Source organism: Chiloscyllium plagiosum, unplaced genomic scaffold, assembly GCF_037043375.1.
Source record: "Chiloscyllium plagiosum isolate Xiang-an unplaced genomic scaffold, Cpla_swu_hap1 HiC_scaffold_3, whole genome shotgun sequence".
Taxonomy (NCBI): domain Eukaryota; kingdom Metazoa; phylum Chordata; class Chondrichthyes; order Orectolobiformes; family Hemiscylliidae; genus Chiloscyllium; species Chiloscyllium plagiosum.
The window spans coordinates 164634499-164658662 of record NW_028270141.1 but is presented as its reverse complement, the minus strand read 5'-3'; the positions used below and the strand labels follow the sequence as shown (position 1 = coordinate 164658662).

The window sequence follows — 24164 nt, the reverse complement described above, 5'->3', positions numbered from 1 at the left end:
TTGGGCCAGCCCGGGCTCCTGGCTCCGGGCTCCGGGGGAGAGCTGACCGTGCAGCGGGGAGTGAAGGTCACAGGGAGAGACTGAGACCGCTCCTGCAGCGGGCACTCTCTGTCTCTGTCTCTGTCTGTGTGTGTGTGTGTGGGGGGAGGTGTCTGTGTGTGTGTGTGTGTGGGGGGAGGTGTCTGTGTCTCTGTCTGTGTCAGCGTTACTGTGTGTGTGTGGGGGGGAGGTGTCTGTGTACTGTGTGTGTCTGTCAGTGTCACTGTGTGTGGCAGGGGGTGTGTGTCTGTGTGAGAGGGGTGTCAGTCTGTGTGTCAGTGTTAGTGTCGGTGTCTGTGTGAGACAGGCTGGGGGAGGGTGTCAGTGTGTGTGGGGGTGGGGGTGTCTGTGTGTGTGTCAGTGTTAGTTTGTCTGTGTGGGGGTGTGTGTGTGGGGGGGGGGTTGCCTGTGTGTGTGTGTGTGTGTCAGTGTCAGTGTGTGTGGGGGTGGGGGTGTCTGTGTGTGTGCTTGTGTCGGTGTCTGTGTGAGACAGGCTGGGGGGGCTGTGTGTCAGTGTGTGTTGGGGTGTGTGTCAGTGTTAGTGTGTGTGGGGGTGGGGGTGTCTGTGTGTGTGTGTCTGTGTCAGTGTGTGTGTGTGGGGGGGGGTTGCCTGTGTGTGTGTGTCAGTGTCAGTGTCAGTGTGTGTGGGGGTGTCTGTGTGTGTGTGGGGGTGTCGGTGTCTGTGTGAGACAGGCTGGGGTGTGTGTGTGTGTGGTGTGTCTGTGTCAGTGTGTGTGTGTGGGGGGGGGGTTGCCTGTGTGTGTGTGTCAGTGTCAGTGTGTGTGGGGGTGTCTGTGTGTGTGCTTGTGTCGGTGTCTGTGTGAGGCAGGCTGGGGGGTGTGTGTGTGTGAGGGGAGGGGGTGGGGATTAATCCAGGTCACTGGCTCCCCTATGCCTCAGGGCTATATGTGGTGCCACTCTGAGCAGAGACGTGTCTGCGCACACTCCTTCACATCCAGACCAGAGCTCAGCTTCCACACAGGAGCGTGTTACTGACTGACTGTTCAAACTACCACAGTATAAACCGTGAGGACCTCTGAACGACTTTGACACAGCAGTGGAGTGGTCTGTAAGTCACAAATGAAGTTTCTCTTATTATTCATTCGTGGGATCTGTGTGTTGCTCGCTGGGCTTAATGCCCGTCCCTCATTGCCCCTTGAGAGGGTGGGGGGGGGGGGGGGGGATAGCTGCCTTCCTGACCTGCTGCAGTCCATGTGCTGTAGAGAGAGAGAATGTCCTTAGAGAGAGAATACCAGGAATTTCACCCATTGACAGTGAAGGAACAGCGATGTATTTCCAAGTCAGGATGGTGAGGATTCGGAGGGGAACCTGCAGGGGGTGGTGGTATTCCTGTGTATCTGCTGCCCCTTGTGCTTTTACATGATCCTTGAATTTCTGTCACATTTCTGCATCTTATAGATAGCACACACTGCTGTTACTGAGGGTCGGTGGGGGGGAGGGAGGGGATGGTACACACTGCTGTTACTGAGTGTCGGTGGGCGGAGGGAGGGGATGGTACACACTGCTGTTACTGAGGGTCGGTGGGGAGGGAGGGAGGGGATGGTACACACTGCTGTTACTGAGGGTCGGTGGGGGGAGGGAGGGGATGGTACACACTGCTGTGACTGAGCGTCGGTGGGGGGGAGGGAGGGGATGGCACACACTGCTGTTACTGAGGGTCGGTGGGGGGAGGGAGGGGATGGTACACACTGCTGTTACTGAGGGTCGGTGGGGGGAGGGAGGGGATGGTACACACTGCTGTGACTGAGGGTCGATGGGGGGAGGGAGGGGATGGTACACACTGCTGTTACTGAGGGTCGGTGGGGGGAGGGAGGGGATGGTACACACTGCTGTGACTGAGGGTCGGTGGGGGGAGGGAGGGGATGGTACACACTGCTGTTACTGAGGGTCGGTGGGGGGAGGGAGGGGATGGTACACACTGCTGTTACTGAGTGTCGGTGGGGGGAGGGAGGGGATGGTACACACTGCTGTTACTGAGCGTCGGTGGGGGGGAGGGAGGGGATGGTACACACTGCTGTTACTGAGCGTCGGTGGGGCGAGGGAGGGGATGGTACACACTGCTGTTACTGAGGGTCGGTGGGGGGGAGGGAGGGGATGGTACACACTGCTGTTACTGAGCGTCGGTGGGGGGGAGGGGATGGTACACACTGCTGTTACTGAGCGTCGGTGGGGGGGAGGGAGGGGATGGTACACACTGCTGTTACTGAGTGTCGGTGGGGGGAGGGAGGGGATGGTACACACTGCTGTTACTGAGTGTCGGTGGGGGGGGAGGGAGGGGATGGTACACACTGCTGTTACTGAGCGTCGGTGGGGGGGGGGAGGGGATGGTACACACTGCTGTTACTGAGCGTCGGTGGGGCGAGGGAGGGGATGGTACACACTGCTGTTACTGAGCGTCGGTGGGGGGGAGTGAGGGGATGGTACACACTGCTGTTACTGAGCGTCGGTGGGGGGGAGGGAGGGGATGGTACACACTGCTGTTACTGAGCGTCGGTGGGGGGGAGGGAGGGGATGGTACACACTGCTGTTACTGAGCGTCGGTGGGGGGGAGGGAGGGGATGGTACACACTGCTGTTACTGAGCGTCGGTGGGGGAGGGCGAGGGGATGGTACACACTGCTGTTACTGAGCGTCGGTGGGGGGGTGGGAGGGGATGGTACACACTGCTGTTACTGAGTGTCGGTGGGGGGAGGGAGGGGATGGTACACACTGCTGTTACTGAGCGTCGGTGGGGGGAGGGAGGGATGGTACACACTGCTGTTACTGAGCGTCGGTGGGGGGGGGAGGGGATGGTACACACTGCTGTTACTGAGCGTCGGTGTGGGGGGTGGGAGGGGATGGTACACACTGCTGTTACTGAGTGTCGGTGGGGGGGGGAGGGGATGGTACACACTGCTGTTACTGAGCGTCGGTGTGGGGGGGGAAGGGGATGGTACACACTGCTGTTACTGAGCGTCGGTGGGGGGGGGGAGGGGGTGTTTGTGGATGTGGTGCCAATCAAGCGGCTGCTTTGTCCTGGATGGTGTTGAGCTTCTTGAGTGTTGTTGGAGCTGCCCCCATCCGGGGCAAGTGGGGAATATTCCCTCCCACTCCTGACTTGTACCTTGTAGATGGTGGACAGGCTTCGGGGAGTCAGGAGGGGGGTTACTCACCGCAGTATTCCCAGCCTCTGACCCTCTCTTGTAGCCGCTGTGTTTATGGGGTGAGTCCAGTTGAGTTTCTGGTCCATGGTAACCCCCAGGATGTTGATAGTGGGGGATTCAGTGAAGGGACCACCACTGAGGGTCAATGGGCAGGGGTTAGATCGTCTCTTATTGGAGATGGTCACTGCCTGGGCTTGTGTGGCACAAGTGTTACTTGCCCCTTGTCAGCCCAATGCTGTGAGCTTTCCAGGTCCTTGCAGCATTTGAACATGGACTACTCTGAGGACTGGGGAATGGGGCTGAGGTTCAATGTGCAGAGGCGTGAGGTGATGCAGTTTGGTACAAACTACGTGGTGAGACAATATAAAATAAAACTCCTAATGTAACAGAGGTGCATGAGCAGAGGGAGCTGGCTGTAACTGTACACACATCGTTGGAGGGAATCAGTTAATAAAGCACACAATATCCCCTACCTCAGCTGGGCCAGTACATACATTATCGCAGCTGGAAATGTGTTGCTGGAAAAGCGCAGCAGGTCAGGCAGCATCCAGGGAACAGGAGAGTCGACGTTTCGGGCATAAGCCCTTCCTCAGGACATTATCGCAAGGCGGTGAATGTATTGGAGAGAGAGAGAGAGAGAGAGCAGAGTGATTTACAAGAGTGGTCCCAGCAATGAGAAACTTCAGCGAGGTGGGGGGGGGGGGGGGGGGGGGGGGGGGAGAGAGTGAAGGAGCTGGGACTGTTTTCCCTGGACAGGGGGGTGGCTGAGGAGATTGAGCACAAGTTGTCAAAGTAGTGAAGGGACTGGATCAAGCAGAAGGGGAGCGAGTGTTCCATCTCATCGAAAGGAGAGCGAGCTGAGGGCGCAGTGTGGACGTATTTAACACAGGGTGCAATGTTCCCACGGCGACTCATTAGTGGAATGTACCGCCTGGGAATGTGGAGGCTGGGTCCACTGAGGCATTTAAGAGGGGCTTTGACTGGGTATTTAAAAGGAACAATGTGAAACCAAGTTAAGGAGGAAAGGCAGGAGATTAGCTCCAAGTGAAATTGCATAAGAGCTGATGTGCCCAGTAATGTTTCTGTGATTGACTGTCACTCTGTGTTTGTAGACAGGACATGTATCACTTGCAGCGTTGTTTGGTAAACACAGTGTTAGACGTTGCACTGTACAGGTGTGTTGATCAGGCAGTTTGTAGATGATACAAAAATTGGCCAGGTGGGAAACAGTGAGGAGAATAACATTAGATTGCAGGAGGAAAGAGACACTTTCCAAGGGCTGGTCAGGGACACATTCACATCCCGATAAACATGAGGTGATGCATTTGGACAGGATAAACAAGGCAAGGGAATACACAGTGGATAGCAGGACCCTGGGAAGTACCAGAGGGACACTGGTCCCTTCGGGTTTCCGTACGGTGGATAAAGTGGTTATTAGCCTTTCTGAGTTTAGGTGCCGGGAGGTGAGGCTGGATCTGTAGCCAAGTGTCGGTTAGGCCGCAGGGAGAGGATTGTGTGCAGTTCTGGAATCCACATTCTGGGAGGGATGGGATCGCACTGGAGAGTGGCTGGAGGGAGATTTCCCAGGATGTTGCCTTGGGGGCTGGAGAGTTTCAGTGATGGAGAGAGATTGGGCAGACTGGGCCTGTCTTCCTGAGAGCAGAGAGGTCTGAAGGAGGTACGATTGAGATGTATACAACGATGAGGAATATAGATGGGGTAGGCAGGCAGAAACTTTTCCCCTGGGTGGGGGGGGGGATAGGTATGAGGGAAGGGGCAGGAGGTTTCAAGGGGATATGAGGAAAATCATTTTCCCCTGGGGGTGGGGGAATCTGGGACTCTGCCTGTGTGGGTGACTGAAATAGAAACATTTGTCACATTGATGAAGGATTTAGATGTGAACTTGCCGTACCAAGACATTGAAGTATGGGCCAGGTGTTGATGAACATAGGAACGGTAGTAGGCCATTCGGCCCTTCAGGCGCGTTCTGCCATTAAATGAGCTTCCTTTGGCCCAGTTCCCACATAACATAACAAAAAAAACAATTATCCATTTCAGGTTTAAAACTAACAACCCATCCGACATCAAGCTGCCGTTCCACCTATTCATGTGCTGTACACCAAGTGCTGGCCAGTCCATCCCCTCCCTCCCTCCCTCCCTCCCTTCTCCCAGCCATGAATACAGATTGTAAGCAGTTGTGATCCCAGCAGTGATCCCTGTGGAACTGCACCGGTGACAGGTCACCAGCCTGAAAATGATCCCCTTATCCCCACTCCCTGTTTCCTGCCCATCAGCCAGTTCTCTGTCCACAAAATACACCACCTCCAACCCCACGGGCTCTTACACAGTAAGGTACCCTCTGTCTACAACCTCATCTACTGGATCCCCCCCCCCCCCCCCCCCCCCCCCGCTATCCACTCTGGCTGAGACTTCCTCAAAACAACACTCTGATAAGTTAAGGTCGGAGGTCACACCACACCAGGTCGTCATTTGAAATCACAAGCTTTCCGAGTGACTTTGTCACCTCACCCGACAAAGGAGCTGAGCCCCGAGAGCTCGGGATTTCAAGTGAACCTGGTGGGCTATAACCTGGTGTGGTGCGACCTCTGACCTTGTCAATGCCAGTCCAAGACCAGCACCAGCACGTTTAAGGAAGGAGTCGGGCAGGAGTTCCCTTTCAGAAAGTCACGATGCCTCTGCTCGAAGCACATTATGATTTTTCCAAATATCCCGCTGTTACTTACTTAACAATTGATTCCAATATTTTCCCCAACGATGGGTGTCAGGCTGATTGGCCGATTAGTTACCTGCCTGTGCCTCCCTACCCTTTTGAAGAAGGTGTCAGATCAGCAGTAAGCCTGGAACATCTCCAGAATCCAAGGACGTTTTGGAAAATTATAACCAACACATCGATTATCTCTGTAGCTCCTTCCATTAGCATCTGAGGATGCAAGTGATTAGGGCTGGGGGATGTGTCTGCCCTGATCTCTATCCCTTTATCTTCAGTTGCATTGGATTGAGCCATTTATTGTCATGTGTATTCAGTCTAAAATACAGTGACGAATGTGTACTGTCGCTGGACATAGGCACCATTCACATTCACTGCCCCGCTCTGGGTTACCCCAGCCCACACCATGGCACTGCCAGGGCCCCCGCTCTGGGTTACACCAGCCCACACCATGGCACTGCCAGGACCCCCACTCTGGGTTACACCAGCCCACACCATGGCACTGCCAGGACCCCCACTCTGGGTTACACCAGCCCACACCATGGCACTGCCAGGGGCCCCGCTCTCGGTTACAGCAGCCCACACCATGGCATTGCCAAGGGACCATCACTGCCCCAAGTGTGGGGGGGCACCATCACTGCCCCAAGTGTGGGGGGGGACCATCACTGCCCCAAGTGTGGGGGGGGGGACCATCACTGCCCCAAGTGTGGGGGGGGACCATCACTGCCCCAAGTGTGGGGGGGGGACCATCACTGCCCCAAGTGTGGGGGGGGGGACCATCACTGCCCCAAGTGTGGGGGGGCACCATCACTGCCCCGAGTGTGGGGGGCACCATCACTGCCCCAAGTGTGGGGGGGCACCATCACTGCCCCAAGTGTGGGGGGACCATCACTGCCCCAAGTGTGGGGGGGGACCATCACTGCCCCAAGTGTGGGGGGGGACCATCACTGCCCCAAGTGTGGGGGGGGACCATCACTGTCCCAAGTGTGGGGGGACCATCACTGCCCCAAGTGTGGGGGGGGACCATCACTGCCCCAAGTGTGGGGGGGGGACCATCACTGCCCCAATTGTGGGGGGGGGACCATCACTGCCCCAAGTGTGGGGGGGGACCATCACTGCCCCAAGTGTGGGGGGGGGCACCATCACTGCCCCAAGTGTGGGGGCACCATCACTGCCCCGAGTGTGGGGGGCACCATCACTGCCCCAAGTGTGGGGGGGCACCATCACTGCCCCATGTGTGGGGGGACCATCACTGCCCCAAGTGTGGGGGGGGGAACATCACTGCCCCAAGTGTGGGGGGGAACCATCACTGCCCCAAGTGTGGGGGGGGGACCATCACTGCCCCAAGTGTGGGGGGGGGCACCATCACTGCCCCAAGTGTGGGGGCACCATCACTGCCCCGAGTGTGGGGGGCACCATCACTGCCCCAAGTGTGGGGGGGCACCATCACTGCCCCATGTGTGGGGGGACCATCACTGCCCCAAGTGTGGGGGGGGGAACATCACTGCCCCAAGTGTGGGGGGGGACCATCACTGCCCCAAGTGTGGGGGGGAACCATCACGACCATCACTGCCCCAAGTGTGGGGGGGAACCATCACTGCCCCAAGTGTGGGGGGGGGACCATCACTGCCCCAAGTGTGGGGGGGGCACCATCACTGCCCCAAGTGTGGGGGGGGGGACCATCACTGCCCCAAGTGTGGGGGGGGGGCACCATCACTGCCCCAAGTGTGGGGGCACCATCACTGCCCCAAGTGTGGGGGCACCATCACTGCCCCAAGTGTGGGGGGGCACCATCACTGCCCCAAGTGTGGGGGGGGCACCATCACTGCCCCAAGTGTGGGGGGGGGACCATCACTGCCCCAAGTGTGGGGGGACCATCACTGCCCCAAGTGTGGGGGGGGACCATCACTGCCCCAAGTGTGGGGGGACCATCACTGCCCCAAGTGTGGGGGGACCATCACTGCCAGGATTGTGGGGGGGGACCATCACTGCCCCAAGTGTGGGGGGGGGACCATTGCTGCCCCAAGTGTGGGGGGGGGGACCATCGCTGCCCCAAGTGTGGGGGGGGGACCATCACTGCCCAAGTGTGGGGGGACCATCACTGCCCCAAGTGTGGGGGGGGACCATCACTGCCCCAAGTGTGGGGGGGGCACCATCACTGCCCCAAGTGTGGGGGGGAACCATCACTGCCCCAAGTGTGGGGGGGGGGACCATCACTGCCCCAAGTGTGGGGGGGGGACCATCACTGCCCCAAGTGTGGGGGGGGACCATCACTGCCCCAAGTGTGGGGGGGGGACCATCACTGCCCCAAGTGTGGGGGAGGACCATCGCTGCCCCAAGTGTGGGGGCACCATCACTGCCCCAAGTGTGGGGGGGGACCATCACTGCCCCAAGTGTGGGGGCACCATCACTGCCCCAAGTGTGGGGGGGGACCATCACTGCCCCAAGTGTGGGGGAGGCCCATCGCTGCCCCAAGTGTGGGGGGGACCATCACTGCCCCAAGTGTGGGGGGACCATCACTGCCCCAAGTGTGGGGGCACCATCACTGCCCCAAGTGTGGGGGGGGACCATCACTGCCCCAAGTGTGGGGGGGGGACCATCACTGCCCCAAGTGTGGGGGGGGACCATCACTGCCCCAAGTGTGGGGGGACCATCACTGCCCCAAGTGTGGGGGGGGACCATCACTGCCCCAAGTGTGGGGGGGGGGGACCATCACTGCCCCAAGTGTGGGGGGGGGACCATCACTGCCCCAAGTGTGGGGGGGGACCATCACTGCCCCAAGTGTGGGGGCACCATCACTGCCCCAAGTGTGGGGGGGGCACCATCACTGCCCCAAGTGTGGGGGGGGACCATCACTGCCCCAAGTGTGGGGGGGGAACCATCACTGCCCCAAGTGTGGGGGGGGGAACCATCACTGCCCCAAGTGTGGGGGGGGGACCATCACTGCCCCAAGTGTGGGGGGGGACCATCACTGCCCCAAGTGTGGGGGGACCATCACTGCCCCAAGTGTGGGGGGACCATCACTGCCCCAAGTGTGGGGGGGGGGGACCATCACTGCCCCAAGTGTGGGGGGGGGACCATCGCTGCCCCAAGTGTGGGGGGGACCAGTCACTGCCCCAAGTGTGGGGGGAACCATCACTGCCCCAAGTGTGGGGGGGGGACCATCACTGCCCCAAGTGTGGGGGGCACCATCACTGCCCCAAGTGTGGGGGGGGGACCATCGCTGCCCCAAGTGTGGGGGGGACCATCGCTGCCCCAAGTGTGGGGGGGACCATCACTGCCCCAAGTGTGGGGGGACCATCACTGCCCGGATTGTGGGGGGGGACCATCACTGCCCCAAGTGTGGGGGGACCATCACTGCCCCAAGTGTGGGGGGGGGGACCATCACTGCCCCAAGTGTGGGGGGGGGACCATCACTGCCCCAAGTGTGGGGGGGGACCATCACTGCCCCAAGTGTGGGGGGACCATCACTGCCCCAAGTGTGGGGGGACCATCACTGCCCCAAGTGTGGGGGGGGGGACCATCACTGCCCCAAGTGTGGGGGGACCATCACTGCCCCAAGTGTGGGGGGGCACCATCACTGCCCCAAGTGTGGGGGCACCATCACTGCCCCAAGTGTGGGGGCACCATCACTGCCCCAAGTGTGGGGGGGGACCATCACTGCCCCAAGTGTGGGGGGGGACCATCACTGCCCCAAGTGTGGGGGGGGAACCATCACTGCCCCAAGTGTGGGGGCACCATCACTGCCCCAAGTGTGGGGGGGGGCACCATCACTGCCCCAAGTGTGGGGGCACCATCACTGCCCCAAGTGTGGGGGCACCATCACTGCCCCAAGTGTGGGGGGGGACCATCACTGCCCCAAGTGTGGGGGGGGACCATCACTGCCCCAAGTGTGGGGGGGGAACCATCACTGCCCCAAGTGTGGGGGGCACCATCACTGCCCCAAGTGTGGGGGGGGGGACCATCACTGCCCCAAGTGTGGGGGGGGGCACCATCACTGCCCCAAGTGTGGGGGGCACCATCACTGCCCCAAGTGTGGGGGGGGAACCATCACTGCCCCAAGTGTGGGGGCACCATCACTGCCCCAAGTGTGGGGGGGACCATCACTGCCCCAAGTGTGGGGGGGGACCATCACTGCCCCAAGTGTGGGGGGGCCATCACTGCCCCAAGTGTGGGGGGGACACCATCACTGCCCCAAGTGTGGGGGGGGGGACCATCACTGCCCCAAGTGTGGGGGGGGGGACCATCACTGCCCCAAGTGTGGGGGGGCACCATCACTGCCCCAAGTGTGGGGGGGGGGACCATCACTGCCCCAAGTGTGGGGGCACCATCACTGCCCCAAGTGTGGGGGGGGGGACCATCACTGCCCCAAGTGTGGGGGGGCACCATCACTGCCCCAAGTGTGGGGGGGCACCATCACTGCCCCAAGTGTGGGGGCACCATCACTGCCCCAAGTGTGGGGGGGGGGACCATCACTGCCCCAAGTGTGGGGGGGGACCATCACTGCCCCAAGTGTGGGGGGGGGGACCATCACTGCCCCAAGTGTGGGGGGGCACCATCGCTGCCCCAAGTGTGGGGGGGGGACCATCACTGCCCCAAGTGTGGGGGGGGACCATCACTGCCCCAAGTGTGGGGGGGGACCATCACTGCCCGGATTGTGGGGGTGGACCATCACTGCCCCAAGTGTGGGGGGCACCATCGCTGCCCCAAGTGTGGGGGGGGGACCATCACTGCCCCAAGTGTGGGGGGGCACCATCGCTGCCCCAAGTGTGGGGGGGGGACCATCACTGCCCCAAGTGTGGGGGGGGGACCATCACTGCCCCAAGTGTGGGGGGGGGGACCATCACTGCCCCAAGTGTGGGGGGGACCATCACTGCCCCAAGTGTGGGGGGGGACCATCACTGCCCCAAGTGTGGGGGGGAACCATCACTGCCCCAAGTGTGGGGGGGGGACCATCACTGCCCCAAGTGTGGGGGGGCACCATCACTGCCCCAAGTGTGGGGGGGGACCATCACTGCCCCAAGTGTGGGGGGGGGACCATCACTGCCCCAAGTGTGGGGGGGGACCATCACTGCCCCAAGTGTGGGGGGGGGACCATCACTGCCCCAAGTGTGTGGGGGGACCATCACTGCCCCAAGTGTGGGGGGGGACCATCACTGCCCCAAGTGTGGGGGGGGGACCATCACTGCCCCAAGTGTGGGGGGGGACCATCACTGCCCCAAGTGTGGGGGGACACCATCACTGCCCCAAGTGTAGGGGGAACCATCACTGCCCCAAGTGTGGGGGGGGGGACCATCACTGCCCCAAGTGTAGGGGGAACCATCACTGCCCCAAGTGTGGGGGGGGGACCATCTCTGCCTGGACTGTGGCCGTTACAGGAAAGGACCAGAGGCTGAGGGTTCACTCCTCTCCATTTCCCTCTGGCTCTCTGCTCTTCCATTCTTCCTGTACCTGCCGCACCCTCCTAACCCTAGTTCCTCAGCCATACCCCTCCTCTGGTGATGGTGATGGCATTTATACCCCTCCCCCTTCACTCTCCATGCGATTTCCAACATTATCTTCCATGGTCAGGACTGCTGCAACATCTCTGTTTAACTCCTCGCTTATAACCATCTCCCCAAATTCTGGGCTGATCCATCCTGTCCCTGAGAGGTCTCTTTTTTTTTTAAATCCCACTTTCTCACGCTCACTCCTTCCACACATTCCTGAACATTCCCGCCCTGAAGTGTTGAACCCATTCCATTCGGAATGATTCTGTTGATGATAATGTCACTGGGTTTGCAGGCAAGTCACTCCCCCTGAAGGCACGCCCTGACTTCTGGGACCTCTGGGAATCTTGCCAATAGCTTTGCCCTGCAGTTGCCAACTCGTGCAGCTGACTCGGAGTGTTCCCTGCTGAGGAAGTCAACGCTTCGACTAAATCAGTGCTTGGCATGCTCTACTCTGAGTCAGCTCCTTCGGTCTGTCCTGGAGAAGTCAGTAAACATCTCTCATTCTGTTCTTGCAACCCTCAGTGACCTGTTTCCCCCACATGTGATTCCTGGCCTCGGACACGCGAGAGATTTGACATGTCAGTTATAAAGATTGCCCTGTGCACTGCCTGCTTTTCTCCCAAATAACGCGGAGGATCCCTTCTGGGAACAACTGGTGTTTTGGCATTTCGGGCAAAAGCCCTTCATCAACATTTGTGGGCGGCACGGTGGCACAGTGGTTAGCACTGCTGCCTCACAGCGCCAGAGACCCGGGTTCAATTCCCGCCTCGGGCGACTCTCTGTGTGGAGTTTGCACGTTCTCCCCGCGTCTGCGTGGGTTTCCACCGGGTGCTCTGGTTTCCTCCCACAGTCCAAAGATGTGCAGGGTCAGGTGAATTGGCCATGCTAAATTGCCCGTAGTGTTAGGTAAGGGGTAAATTTAGGGGAATGGGTGGGTTGCGCTTCGGCGGGTCGGTGTGGACGTTTTGGGCCGAAGGGCCTGTTTCCACACTGTAATGTAATCTAATTCATGATGAAGGGCTTTTGCCCGAAACGAGGATTTCCCTGCTCCTCGGATGCTGCCTGACCTGCTGTGCTTTTCCAGCACCACACTCTCATCTTGACTCTAATCTCCAGCATCTGCAGCACCCACTTTCACCAACAACTTCCCCATCCCCACTATCCCCAGGTCCCTCTCAAACTGAACAGTTTGCTGGGATTCCTTTCCCTGTTTGTCCCGAGTGTACAGGAGCCGATATGCAGTTCCTGAATGCTCCGGGAAGGAGAGACACTATGCTGATAGTAATGTTCAGTTTCTAGTCTTCAGGACAAATGCAAGAATGCCAAATTTCAAACAGTTATCACAACTTCTCCCCCAAGAGAAAACAGCATTGATTGTGAAAAAGTTCACTCTAGTTGGCAATAGCGTTGCTTTTGAGCTAAGCAACAGGGACTGTAGGTTGGCTAAATTCCCGGATAATTCAGAAAGGGTGAGGCTTGAATCTATCCCTTTTGTTTGCAGAGGACAGGTCCCAGAACACTGGGCTAATGTTCCCAGGACCCAGATTTGAATCCCACCATAGCAGATAGTGGAATTTGAAATCAGAAATCTGGAATTAAGAATCTAAATAATGACCATGAGATTATTATCAATGGTTGGTTGACTCAGGAAGGAAATCAGCTGTCCTTACCTGGGTCTGGCCTACACATGACTCCAGGCCCACAGCAATGTGGGTGGCGTTCTGAGTTGGCCAAGGAACTCTACTCAAAGGAAATTCTGATTAGCTCCTGAATACTGGCCCAGTCCCACGTCCCATGAACAAATAAAGAAAAGTGATTGTGATTGGACGCCACGTTAGAAGCTCAGCTAATGATCCTGGATTCCCTCGTCATTGTCCCAGCGACATCCAATATGGCTGCCCCCATCACCCACCATCCCCACCTGCTGCTTCCTTCCTCTGCCTGAACCCTCAACAAGACTGGCATAAGGGGAGAAACTCGATCAGTTCCGACCATATTCACTGGAGTTTGGAAAACATTGGAGAGACTGGACAGGGTAAACACAGGAAGAATGTTCCCGATGACGGGATGATCCAGAACTGGGGGGGGGTGGGGGGTTCACACCCTAAGGGTACGGGGTAGGCCATTACCACCTGAGAAATGTCTTCACCCAGAGAGTGGGGAGTCTGTGGAGTTCACTATCGCAGGACGCGGTTGAGGCCAAAAGCGTTGAATGATTTCACGAAGGAGTGAGATGTGTTAAGGCTGAAGGGATTGGAGGGTGGGGGGGGGAGTGGGAACGGGGGACTGAGCTGGATGGCAGAGCAGGCTCACATGGTGGAATAGCCCATTCCAACTCTGCCTTTCCGTGTTTCTGAAACCGACAGCTTCAGGCTGTCCTCCCGGTGTTTATCGATTTGCCTCCCTGAGAGACCACGGATCAGCGTCCCTGTAATTCCGAGCACATTCACATTATAGGGAGGCCTGTGTTTGGTTCAGGTGTGTTCACACTGCATGGTGTGTGACTGGTTCTCCTGACCAGACAGGGACATGCTGTTTTCAGTTTGTACGACATGGAATTGGGGGGTGGGAGACAAACTGGTTCCTTCTTGGTGAACTATCGGCAAACCTTTTGGAAGGCAAGGTGACTAATCTTAACATCAGCGATGTCAACCAATTCCTGTAATTCAACGGCTTTTGCAACTTGCCAGAATAATCCATTTCCCGGTCTCACTCCATGGGAAACAGGGATGGGTGAAATCATTAATCACTGTCTCGAGTACACCACTGAGTTGTTACCCTCTGTGCTTTATTCTGTGTCCTCTGATCTCGGCGTAAACATTTTAATTGGAAATAAATCTGATTACTAATTTTAACCTGGAAGAAATACCTTAACAGAGATATGTTTATTGTTTTATGGAGTGTATTAGTGGATGGACAGAGTCTCAAGTACAAACCACAGTTAAAGGGTAATTATTCTCTAATAACGGAGATTAATTATTTCACAATAACACACACGCACTGTTCCATAAAGATGCACATGTGGGCAGGGTCACCCGAGGGGTGAGGGTCTGGGCTGTACTGTCTGAGAGTGTGTGGGGGGAGGGTCACCCGAGGGGTGAGGGTCTGGAGTGTACTGTCTGAGAGTGTGGGAGGAGGGTCACCCGAGGGGTGAGGGTCTGGAGTGTACTGTCTGAGAGTGTGTGGGGGCAGGGTCACCCGAGGGGTAAGGGTCTGGAGTGTACTGTCTGAGAGTGTGTGGGGGGAGGGTCACCCGAGGGGTGAGGGTCTGGAGTGTACTGTCTGAGAGTGTGTGGGGAGGGGAGGGGGAGGGTCACTTGAGGGGTTAGGGTCTGGGGTGTACTGTCTGAGAGTGTGGGAGGAGGGTCACCCGAGGGGTGAGGGTCTGGAACGTACTGTCTGAGAGTGTGGGGGGAGGTTCACACGAGGGGTTATGGTCTGGGGTGTACTGTCTGAGAGTGTGGGGGGAGGTTCACACGAGGGGTTATGGTCTGGGGTGTACTGTCTGAGAGTGTGGGGGGAGGTTCACACGAGGGGTTAGGGTCTGGGGTGTACTGTCTGAGAGTGTGGGGGGAGGTTCACATGAGGGGTTAGGGTCTGAGAGTGTGGGGGGGGAGGGGGAGGGTCACTCGGGTTAGGGTCTGGGGTGTACTGTCTGAGGGTGTGGGGGAGGGGGAGGTTCACTCGAGGGGTTAGGGTCTGGGGTGTACTGTCTGAGAGTGTGGGGGGGAGGGGGAGGGTCACTCGGGGGGTTAGGGTCTGGAGTGTACTGTCTGAGAGTGTGGGGGGAGGGGGAGGGTCACTCAGGGGGTTAGGGTCTGGGGTGTACTGTCTGAGAGTGTGGGGGGAGGGGGAGGGTCACTCAGGGGGTTAGGGTCTGGGGTGTACTGTCTGAGGGTGTGGTGGGAGGGGGAGGGTCACTCGAGGGGTTAGGGTCTGGGGTGTACTGTCTGAGAGTGTGGGGGGGGGGAGGGTCACTCGGGGGGTTAGGGTCTGGGGTGTACTGTCTGAGAGTGTGCGGGGGAGGGGGAGGGTCACTCGGGGGGTTAGGGTCTGGGGTGTAATGTCTGAGAGTGTGCGGGGGAGGGGGAGGGTCACTCGGGGGGTTAGGGTCTGGGCTGTACTGTCTGAGAGTGTGGGGGGGAGGGGGAGGTTCACTCAAGGGGTTAGGGTCTGGGGTGTACTGTCTGAGAGTGTGGGGGGAGGGTCACTCGGGGGGTTAGGGTCTGGGCTGTACTGTCTGAGAGTGTGGGGGGGGAGGGGGAGGGTCACTCAGGGGGTTAGGGTCTGGGGTGTACTGTCTGAGAGTGTGGGGGGAGGGTCACTCGGGGGGTTAGGGTCTGGGGTGTACTGTCTGAGAGTGTGGGGGGAGGGTCACTCGAGGGGTTAGGGTCTGGGGTGTACTGTCTTAGGGTGTGGTTGGAGGGGGAGGGTCACTCGAGGGGTTAGGGTCTGGGGTGTACTGTCTGAGAGTGTGGTTGGAGGGGGAGGGTCACTCGGGGGGTTAGGGTCTGGGGTGTACTGTCTGAGAGTGTGGGGGGAGGGTCACTCGAGGGGTTAGGGTCTGGGATGTACTGTCTGAGAGTGTCGGGGGGAGGGGAAGGTTCACTCGAGGGGTTAGGGTCTGGGGTGTACTGCCTGAGAGTGTGGGGGGGAGGGGGAGGGTCACTCAGGGGGTTAGGGTCTGGGGTGCACTGTCTGAGAGTGTGGGGGTGAGGGGGAGGGTCACTCGAAAGGTTAGGGTCTGGGGTGTACTGTCTGAGAGTGTGGGGGGAGGGGGAGGTTCACTCGAGGGGTTAGGTTCTGGGGTGTACTGTCTGAGAGTGTGGGGGGAGGGGGAGGGTCACTCGGGGGGTTAGGGTCTGGATTGTACTGTCTGAGAGTGTGGGGGGGAGGGGGAGGGTCACTCGGGGGGTTAGGGTCTGGGGTGTACTGTCTGAGAGTGTGGGGGGAGGATCACTCAGGGGGTTAGGGTCTGGGCTGTACTGTCTGAGAGTGTGGGGGGAGGGTCACTCGCGGGGTTAGGGTCTGGGGTGTACTGTCTGAGAGTGTGGGGGGAGGGGGAGGGTCACCCGGGGGGTTAGGGTCTGGGGTGTACTGTCTGAGAGTGTGGGGGGAGGTTCACACGAGGGGTTAGGGTCTGGGGTGTACTGTCTGAGAGTGTGGGGGGAGGTTCACATGAGGGGTTAGGGTCTGAGAGTGTGGGGGGGGAGGGGGAGGGTCACTCGGGTTAGGGTCTGGGGTGTACTGTCTGAGGGTGTGGGGGAGGGGGAGGTTCACTCGAGGGGTTAGGGTCTGGGGTGTACTGTCTGAGAGTGTGGGGGGGAGGGGGAGGGTCACTCGGGGGGTTAGGGTCTGGAGTGTACTGTCTGAGAGTGTGGGGGGAGGGGGAGGGTCACTCAGGGGGTTAGGGTCTGGGGTGTACTGTCTGAGAGTGTGGGGGGAGGGGGAGGGTCACTCAGGGGGTTAGGGTCTGGGGTGTACTGTCTGAGGGTGTGGTGGGAGGGGGAGGGTCACTCGAGGGGTTAGGGTCTGGGGTGTACTGTCTGAGAGTGTGGGGGGGGGGGAGGGTCACTCGGGGGGTTAGGGTCTGGGGTGTACTGTCTGAGAGTGTGCGGGGGAGGGGGAGGGTCACTCGGGGGGTTAGGGTCTGGGGTGTAATGTCTGAGAGTGTGCGGGGGAGGGGGAGGGTCACTCGGGGGGTTAGGGTCTGGGCTGTACTGTCTGAGAGTGTGGGGGGGAGGGGGAGGTTCACTCAAGGGGTTAGGGTCTGGGGTGTACTGTCTGAGAGTGTGGGGGGAGGGTCACTCGGGGGGTTAGGGTCTGGGCTGTACTGTCTGAGAGTGTTGGGGGGGAGGGGGAGGGTCACTCAGGGGGTTAGGGTCTGGGGTGTACTGTCTGAGAGTGTGGGGGGAGGGTCACTCGGGGGGTTAGGGTCTGGGGTGTACTGTCTGAGAGTGTGGGGGGAGGGTCACTCGAGGGGTTAGGGTCTGGGGTGTACTGTCTTAGGGTGTGGTTGGAGGGGGAGGGTCACTCGAGGGGTTAGGGTCTGGGGTGTACTGTCTGAGAGTGTGGTTGGAGGGGGAGGGTCACTCGGGGGGTTAGGGTCTGGGGTGTACTGTCTGAGAGTGTGGGGGGAGGGTCACTCGAGGGGTTAGGGTCTGGGATGTACTGTCTGAGAGTGTCGGGGGGAGGGGAAGGTTCACTCGAGGGGTTAGGGTCTGGGGTGTACTGCCTGAGAGTGTGGGGGGGAGGGGGAGGGTCACTCAGGGGGTTAGGGTCTGGGGTGCACTGTCTGAGAGTGTGGGGGTGAGGGGGAGGATCACTCGAAAGGTTAGGGTCTGGGGTGTACTGTCTGAGAGTGTGGGGGGAGGGGGAGGTTCACTCGAGGGGTTAGGTTCTGGGGTGTACTGTCTGAGAGTGTGGGGGGAGGGGGAGGGTCACTCGGGGGGTTAGGGTCTGGATTGTACTGTCTGAGAGTGTGGGGGGGAGGGGGAGGGTCACTCGGGGGGTTAGGGTCTGGGGTGTACTGTCTGAGAGTGTGGGGGGAGGATCACTCAGGGGGTTAGGGTCTGGGCTGTACTGTCTGAGAGTGTGGGGGGAGGGTCACTCGCGGGGTTAGGGTCTGGGGTGTACTGTCTGAGAGTGTGGGGGGAGGGGGAGGGTCACCCGGGGGGTTAGGGTCTGGGGTGTACTGTCTGAGAGTGGGGGGGAGGGGGAGGGTCACTCGGGGGGTTAGGGTCTGGGGTGTACTGTCTGAGAGTGTGGGGGGAGGGGGAGGGTCACTCGAGTTGTTAGGGTCTGGGGTGTACTGTCTGAGAGTGTGGGGGGAGGGTCACTCGGGGTTAGGGTCTCGGCTGTACTGTCGGAGGGTGTGGGGAGGAGGGGGAGGGTCACTCAGGGGGTTAGGGTCTGGGATGTACTGTCTGAGAGTGTGGGGGGAGGGGGAGGGTCACTCGGGGGGTTAGGGTCTGGGCTGTACTGTCTGAGAGTGTGGGGGGAGAGTCACTCAGGGGGTTAGGGTCTAGGCTGTACTGTCTGAGAGTGTGGGGGGAGGGTCACTCAGGGGGTTAGGGTCTGGGCTGTACTGTCTGAGAGTGTGGGGGGAGGGTCACTCAGGGGGTTAGGGTCTGGGCTGTACTGTCTGAGAGTGTGGGGGGAGGGTCACTCAGGGGGTTAGGGTCTAGGCTGTACTGTTTGAGAGTGTGGGGGGAGGGTCACTCAGGGGGTTAGGGTCTGGGCTGTACTGTCTGAGAGTGTGGGGGGAGGGTCACTCGGGGGGTTAGGGTCTGGGGTGTACTGTCTGAGAGTGTGGGGGAAGGGGGAGGGTCACTCAGGGGGTTAGGGTCTGGGCTGTACTGTCTGAGAGTGTGGGGGGAGGGTCACTCAGGGGGTTAGGGTCTAGGCTGTACTGTCTGAGAGTGTGGGGGGAGGGTCACTCGGGGGGTTAGGGTCTGGGGTGTACTGTCTGAGAGTGTGGGGGGAGGGTCACTCGGGGGGTTAGGGTCTGGGGTGTACTGTCTGAGAGTGTGGGGGAAGGGGGAGGGTCACTCAGGGGGTTAGGGTCTGGGCTGTACTGTCTGAGAGTGTGGGGGGAGGGTCACTCGGGGGGTTAGGGTCTGGGGTGTACTGTCTGAGAGTGTGGGGGGAGGGTCACTCGGGGGGTTAGGGTCTGGGGTGTACTGTCTGAGAGTGTGGGGGGAGGGTCACTCGGGGGGTTAGGGTCTGGGGTGTACTGTCTGAGAGTGTGGGGGGAGGGTCACTCAGGGGGTTAGGGTCTGGGCTGTACTGTCTGAGAGTGTGGGAAGGGGGAGGGTCACTCAGGGGGTTAGGGTCTGGGCTGTACTGTCTGAGAGTGTGGGGGGAGGGTCACTCGGGGGGTTAGGGTCTGGGGTGTACTGTCTGAGAGTGTGGGGGGAGGGTCACTCGGGGGGTTAGGGTCTGGGGTGTACTGTCTGAGAGTGTGGGGGAAGGGGGAGGGTCACTCAGGGGGTTAGGGTCTGGGCTGTACTGTCTGAGAGTGTGGGGGGAGGGTCACTCGGGGGGTTAGGGTCTGGGGTGTACTGTCTGAGAGTGTGGGGGGAGGGTCACTCAGGGGGTTAGGGTCTGGGCTGTACTGTCTGAGAGTGTGGGGGAGGGGGAGGGTCACTCAGGGGGTTAGGGTCTGGGCTGTACTGTCTGAGAGTGTGGGGGGAGGGTCACTCGGGGGGTTAGGGTCTGGGCTGTACTGTCTGAGAGTGTGGGGGGAGGGTCACTCGGGGGGTTAGGGTCTGGGCTGTACTGTCTGAGAGTGTGGGGGGAGGAGGTTGGGGAGGGTCTCAGGGAAGCAGGCTGGCAGATTCCCCTGTGTGTGATGCTGACTTGAAGAGCCAGTTTTGAGTCAGTGGGCCCAATGGCCTTGTGTCCTGTCACAATTCCCTGCTCCTCTGTCCTGCCTGTGAATTGTAAACTCAGGAACTCTCTCGCGAATATCTCCACCCCTCACTTCCCTCCTTATCCTTCAAAGCTGCCTGTTCATCAGGTTTTTGCCTAATGTATCCTCACATCGCTGAGGTGGGCCGTTGTGAAACGGGGTCTGGCCGTGTCTGACTGTCAGAGAGTTACATGTTGCTTGTCCTTAAAGCTTCTTGTTGCTCTAAGACAATGGCGTAACGCAGCAGCAGGACCTGAGCAGCCCATGGTGGCTCCTGACCTGACCATTCTGTATGTGGTCTCTGAATGGCCCTGACCTCTGGACTCCTGCTGTTAGCCTGATAATTATCGCTGGGATTATACAGCAGTCTATTAGCCTGATAGTGCTATTTGTGATTAATCACAGTGAGTCAACAGCATCTCTAGTGGGTGTGTGTGTGGTGGGGGGGGGTTGTGTGTGGGGGTGAGTGTGTGTGTGGGGGGGGGGGGTTGTGTGTGGGGGTGAGTGTGTGTGTGGGGGGGTTATGAGTGTGGGTGAGGTGTGAGGGTGTGTGTGTGTGTGGGGGGGAATTGTGAGTGTATGAGGGTCTGTGGGTGAGGTGTGAGGTGGGTGGGGTGTGAGTGAGTGAGTGTGTGAGGGTGAGTGGGTGTGTGTGTTGGTGTGTGAGATGTGTGTGTGGAGGAGATTATGTGTGTGAGGGTGTGAGGTGTGTGGGTGTGTGTGTAGGTGTGTGTGTGAGGGTGAGTGTGTGTGGGGGATTGTGTGTGTGAGAGTGGGTATGTGTGTGTGGGGGATTGTGTGTGTGAGAGTGGGTATGTGTGTGGGGGGGATTGTGTGTGTGTGAGGTGTGTGGGTGTGTGTGAGGTGTGTGGGTGAGAGGGTGTGTGTGTGGGTGTGTGTGTCTGTGTGTGTGGGTGGGTGTGTCTGTGTGTGGATGTGGGTGTGTGTGGATGTGGGTGAGAGTGAGTGTGTGGGTGTGGGTGTGTGTGGATGTGGGTGAGAGTAGGTGTGTGTGAGGGTGTGGGTGTGTGTGTGTGAGGGTGTGTGTAAGGGTGTGTGTGTGTGATGGGTGTGTGTGATGGTGTGTGTGTGTGTGGATGTGGGTGAGAGTGGGTGTGTGAGATTGGGTGTGTGGGTGTGAGTGTGTGACTGTGTGAGGGTGTGTGGGTGTGAGTGTGTGACTGTGTGAGGGTGTGTGTGTGTGGGTGTGCATGTGTGGGTGTGTGTGAGAGAGTGTGTGAGGGTGTGTGTGTGGATGTGTGGTTGTGTGTGAGAGTGTGAGTGTGAGGGTGTGTGTGGTTGTGTGTGAGGGTGTGTGTGGTTGTGTGTGTTAGCGTGTGGGTGTGTGTGTGTGACTGTGTGTGGGTGGGTGTGAGGGTGTGTGTGTCTGTGGGTGTGTGAGAGTGGGTGTGTGTGGGTGTGTGTGTGAGAGTGTCGGTGTGGGTGTGTGTGTGTGAGTGTGGGTGTGGGTGTGTGTGTGTGTGGGGGGTGTGAGTGTGGGGGTGTGGGTGTGTGTGGGTGTGTGTGCGGGGGTGTGTGGGTGTGTGAGTGTGTGTGTAGGGGTGTGTGAGGATGTGTGTGTGTGGGTGTGGGTGTGTGAGGGTGTGTGTGTGGGTGTTTGTGAGGGGTGTGTGGGTGTGTGTGTGTAGGGGTGTGTGAGGATGTGTGTGGGTGTGCGTGTGTGTGTGTGTGAGAGAGAGAGTATGTGTGGGTGTGTGTGAGAGAGTGTGGGTGTGTGTGAGAGGGTGTGGGTGTGTGTGAGAGAGTGTGGGTGTGTGAGGGTTTGTGTTGAGGTGTGTGTGTGTGTGAGGGCATGTGGGTGTGTGTGTCTGTGGGTGTGAGGGTGGGTGTGGGGGTGTGTGTGAGGGTGTGTGTGAGGGTGTGGGGTGTGTGTGTGTGTGGGTGTGTGTGTGAGGATGTGTGTGTGGGGGTGTGTGAGAGAGAGTGTGTGTGGGTGTGTGTGGGTGTGTGTGTGGGTGTGTGTGTGAGAGTGTGGGAGTGTGAGGGTGTGTGGGTGTGTGACTGTGTGAGTGTGTGTGTGAGGGGTGTGTGTGTGTGAGGGCGTGTGTGGGGCGTGTGTGGGGCGTGTGTGGGGTGTGTGTTTGGGGTGTGTGGGGGTGTGTGTGCGTGTGTGTGTGGGTGTGTGTGGGTGTGCGTGAGGGTGTGCGTGTGTGTGAGGGTGTGTGTGTGTGTGAGAGTGTGTGTGTGTGTGAGGGGGTGTGTGTGTGAGGGGGTGTGTGTGTGAGGGTGTGCGTGTATGGGTAGGTGTGGTTGTGGGAGTGTGTGTGAGGGTCAGGGTGTGTGTGAGAGTGTGGGAGTGTGAGGGTGTGTGTGTGAGAGTGTGGGAGTGTGAGGGTGTGTGTGTATGTGTGAGGGTGTGTGTGTGACTGTGTGTGGGTGTGTGTGAGGGTGTGTGTGTGTGGGTGACTGTGTGAGGGTGTGTGTTTGTGCGTGTGTGTGAGGGTGTGCGTGTGTGTGAGGGTGTGCATGGTGTGTTTGAGAGTGTGTGTGTGTGGGTGTGTGTGAGGATTAGTGTGGGTGTGGGTGTGTGTGAGGGTTAGTGTGTGTGTGGGTGACTGTGGGTGTGTGTGAGGGTGAGGGTGTGTGTGAGGATGTGTGTGTGGGTGACTGTGTGAGAGTGTGTGTGTGGGTGACTGTGTGTGGGTGTGTGTGGGTGACTGTGTGTGGGTGTGTGTGGGTGACTGTGTGAGGGTGTGTGTGTGTGTGGGTGACTGTGTGTGGGTGTGAGAGAGTGTGTGTGTGTGTGGGTGTGAGAGAGTGTGTGTGTGTATGTGGGTGTGTGTGAGAGTGTGTGTGAGGGTGTGTGTGAGGGTGTGGGTCTGTGTGTAAGAGTGTGGGTGTGTTGGGGGGGTGTGTGTGTGGGTGTGGGGGTGTGTGTGTCTGTGGGTGTGTGTGTGAGGGTGTGTGTGGGTTTGTGTGTGTGTGAGGGTGTGTGTGTGTGTGTGAGGGTGTGTGTGGGTTTGTGTGTGGGTGTGTGTGTGAGGGTGTATGTGTGTGTGTGAGGGGTGTGTGTGTGTCTGTGGGTGTGTGTGTGAGGGTGTGTGTGTGTGAGGGTGTGTGTGGGTTTGTGTGTGTGTGAGGGTGTGTGTGGGTTTGTGTGTGTGTGGGGTGTGTGTGTGTGGGGTGTGTGTGTGTGTGTGGAGTGTGTGTGTGTGTGGAGTGTGTGTGTGTGGGGGGGGTGTGTGTGGGGATGTGTGTGTGTGTGTGTGTGTGTGTGTGGGGATGTGTGTGTGTGTGTGGGGTGTGTGTGTGTGTGTGTGGAGTGTGTGTGTGTGTGGAGTGTGTGTGTGTGGGGGGGTGTGTGTGTGGGATGTGTGTGTGAGGGTGTGCATGTGTGTGTGTGTGTGCGTGTGTGTGAGGGTGTGCGTGTGTGTGAGAGGGTGTGTGGGTGGGTGTGGGTGTGTGTGAGGGTTAGTGTGGGTGTGGGTGTGTGTGTGAGGGTTTGTGTGTGTGGGTGAGTGTGCGTGTGGGTATGGATGAGTGTGTGTGGGTGTGTGTGTGAGGGTGTGTGTGTGGGTGACTGTGAGGGTGTGTGTGTGAGGGTGTGTGTGTGTGAGTGTGTGTGTGTGAGGATGTGTGTGTGTGGGTGTGTGTGTGTGTGAGAGCGTGCGTGTGTGGGTGACTGTGAGGGTATGTGTGTGGTTGACTGTGTGTGGGTGTGAGGGTGTGTGTGGGTGACTGTGAGGGTGTGTGTGTGTGAGGGTGTGTGTGTGTGAGGATGTGTGTGTGTGTGGGTGTGTGTGTGTGTGAGAGCGTGCGTGTGTGGGTGACTGTGAGGGTATGTGTGTGGTTGACTGTGTGTGGGTGTGAGGGTGTGTGTGGGTGACTGTGAGGGTGTGTGTGTGTGGGTGTGAGAGAGTGTGTGTGTGTGTGTGTGAGAGAGAGTGTGTGTTTGTGGGTGTGTGTGTGTGGGTGTGTATGAGAGAGTGTGTGGGTGTGTGTGAGGGTGTGTGTGTGAGGGTGTGGGTCTGTGGGTGTGTGTGTGCGTGTGTGTGTGGGTGTGTGTGGGTGTGCGTGGATGTGTGTGAGGGTGTGCGTGTGTGTGAGGGTGTGTGTGTGTGTGAGAGTGTGTGTGTGTGTGAGAGTGTGTGTGTGTGTGTGTGAGGGGGTGTGTGTGTGAGGGTGTGCGTGTATGGGTAGGTGTGGTTGTGGGTGTGTGTGTGAGGGTCAGGGTGTGTGTGAGAGTGTGGGAGTGTGAGGGTGTGTGTGTATGTGTGAGGGTGTGTGTGTGACTGTGTGTGGGTGTGTGTGAGGGTGTGTGTGTGTGGGTGACTGTGAGGGTGTGTGTTTGTGCGTGTGTGTGAGGGT

General features: G+C 58.9%; 1 long non-coding RNA gene across 1 annotated transcript in view; it reads left to right on the top strand.

Moving 5' to 3' along the window:
• The first annotated feature begins 932 nt into the window (after positions 1-932).
• LOC148151800 (uncharacterized) overlaps positions 933-24164 on the top strand; it is a 120474-nt gene continuing 97242 nt past the window's right edge. The window contains exon 1 of the long non-coding RNA XR_015752047.1: positions 933-1108. This is a non-coding gene — a long non-coding RNA (uncharacterized LOC148151800). The remainder of the gene's footprint in view (positions 1109-24164) is intronic.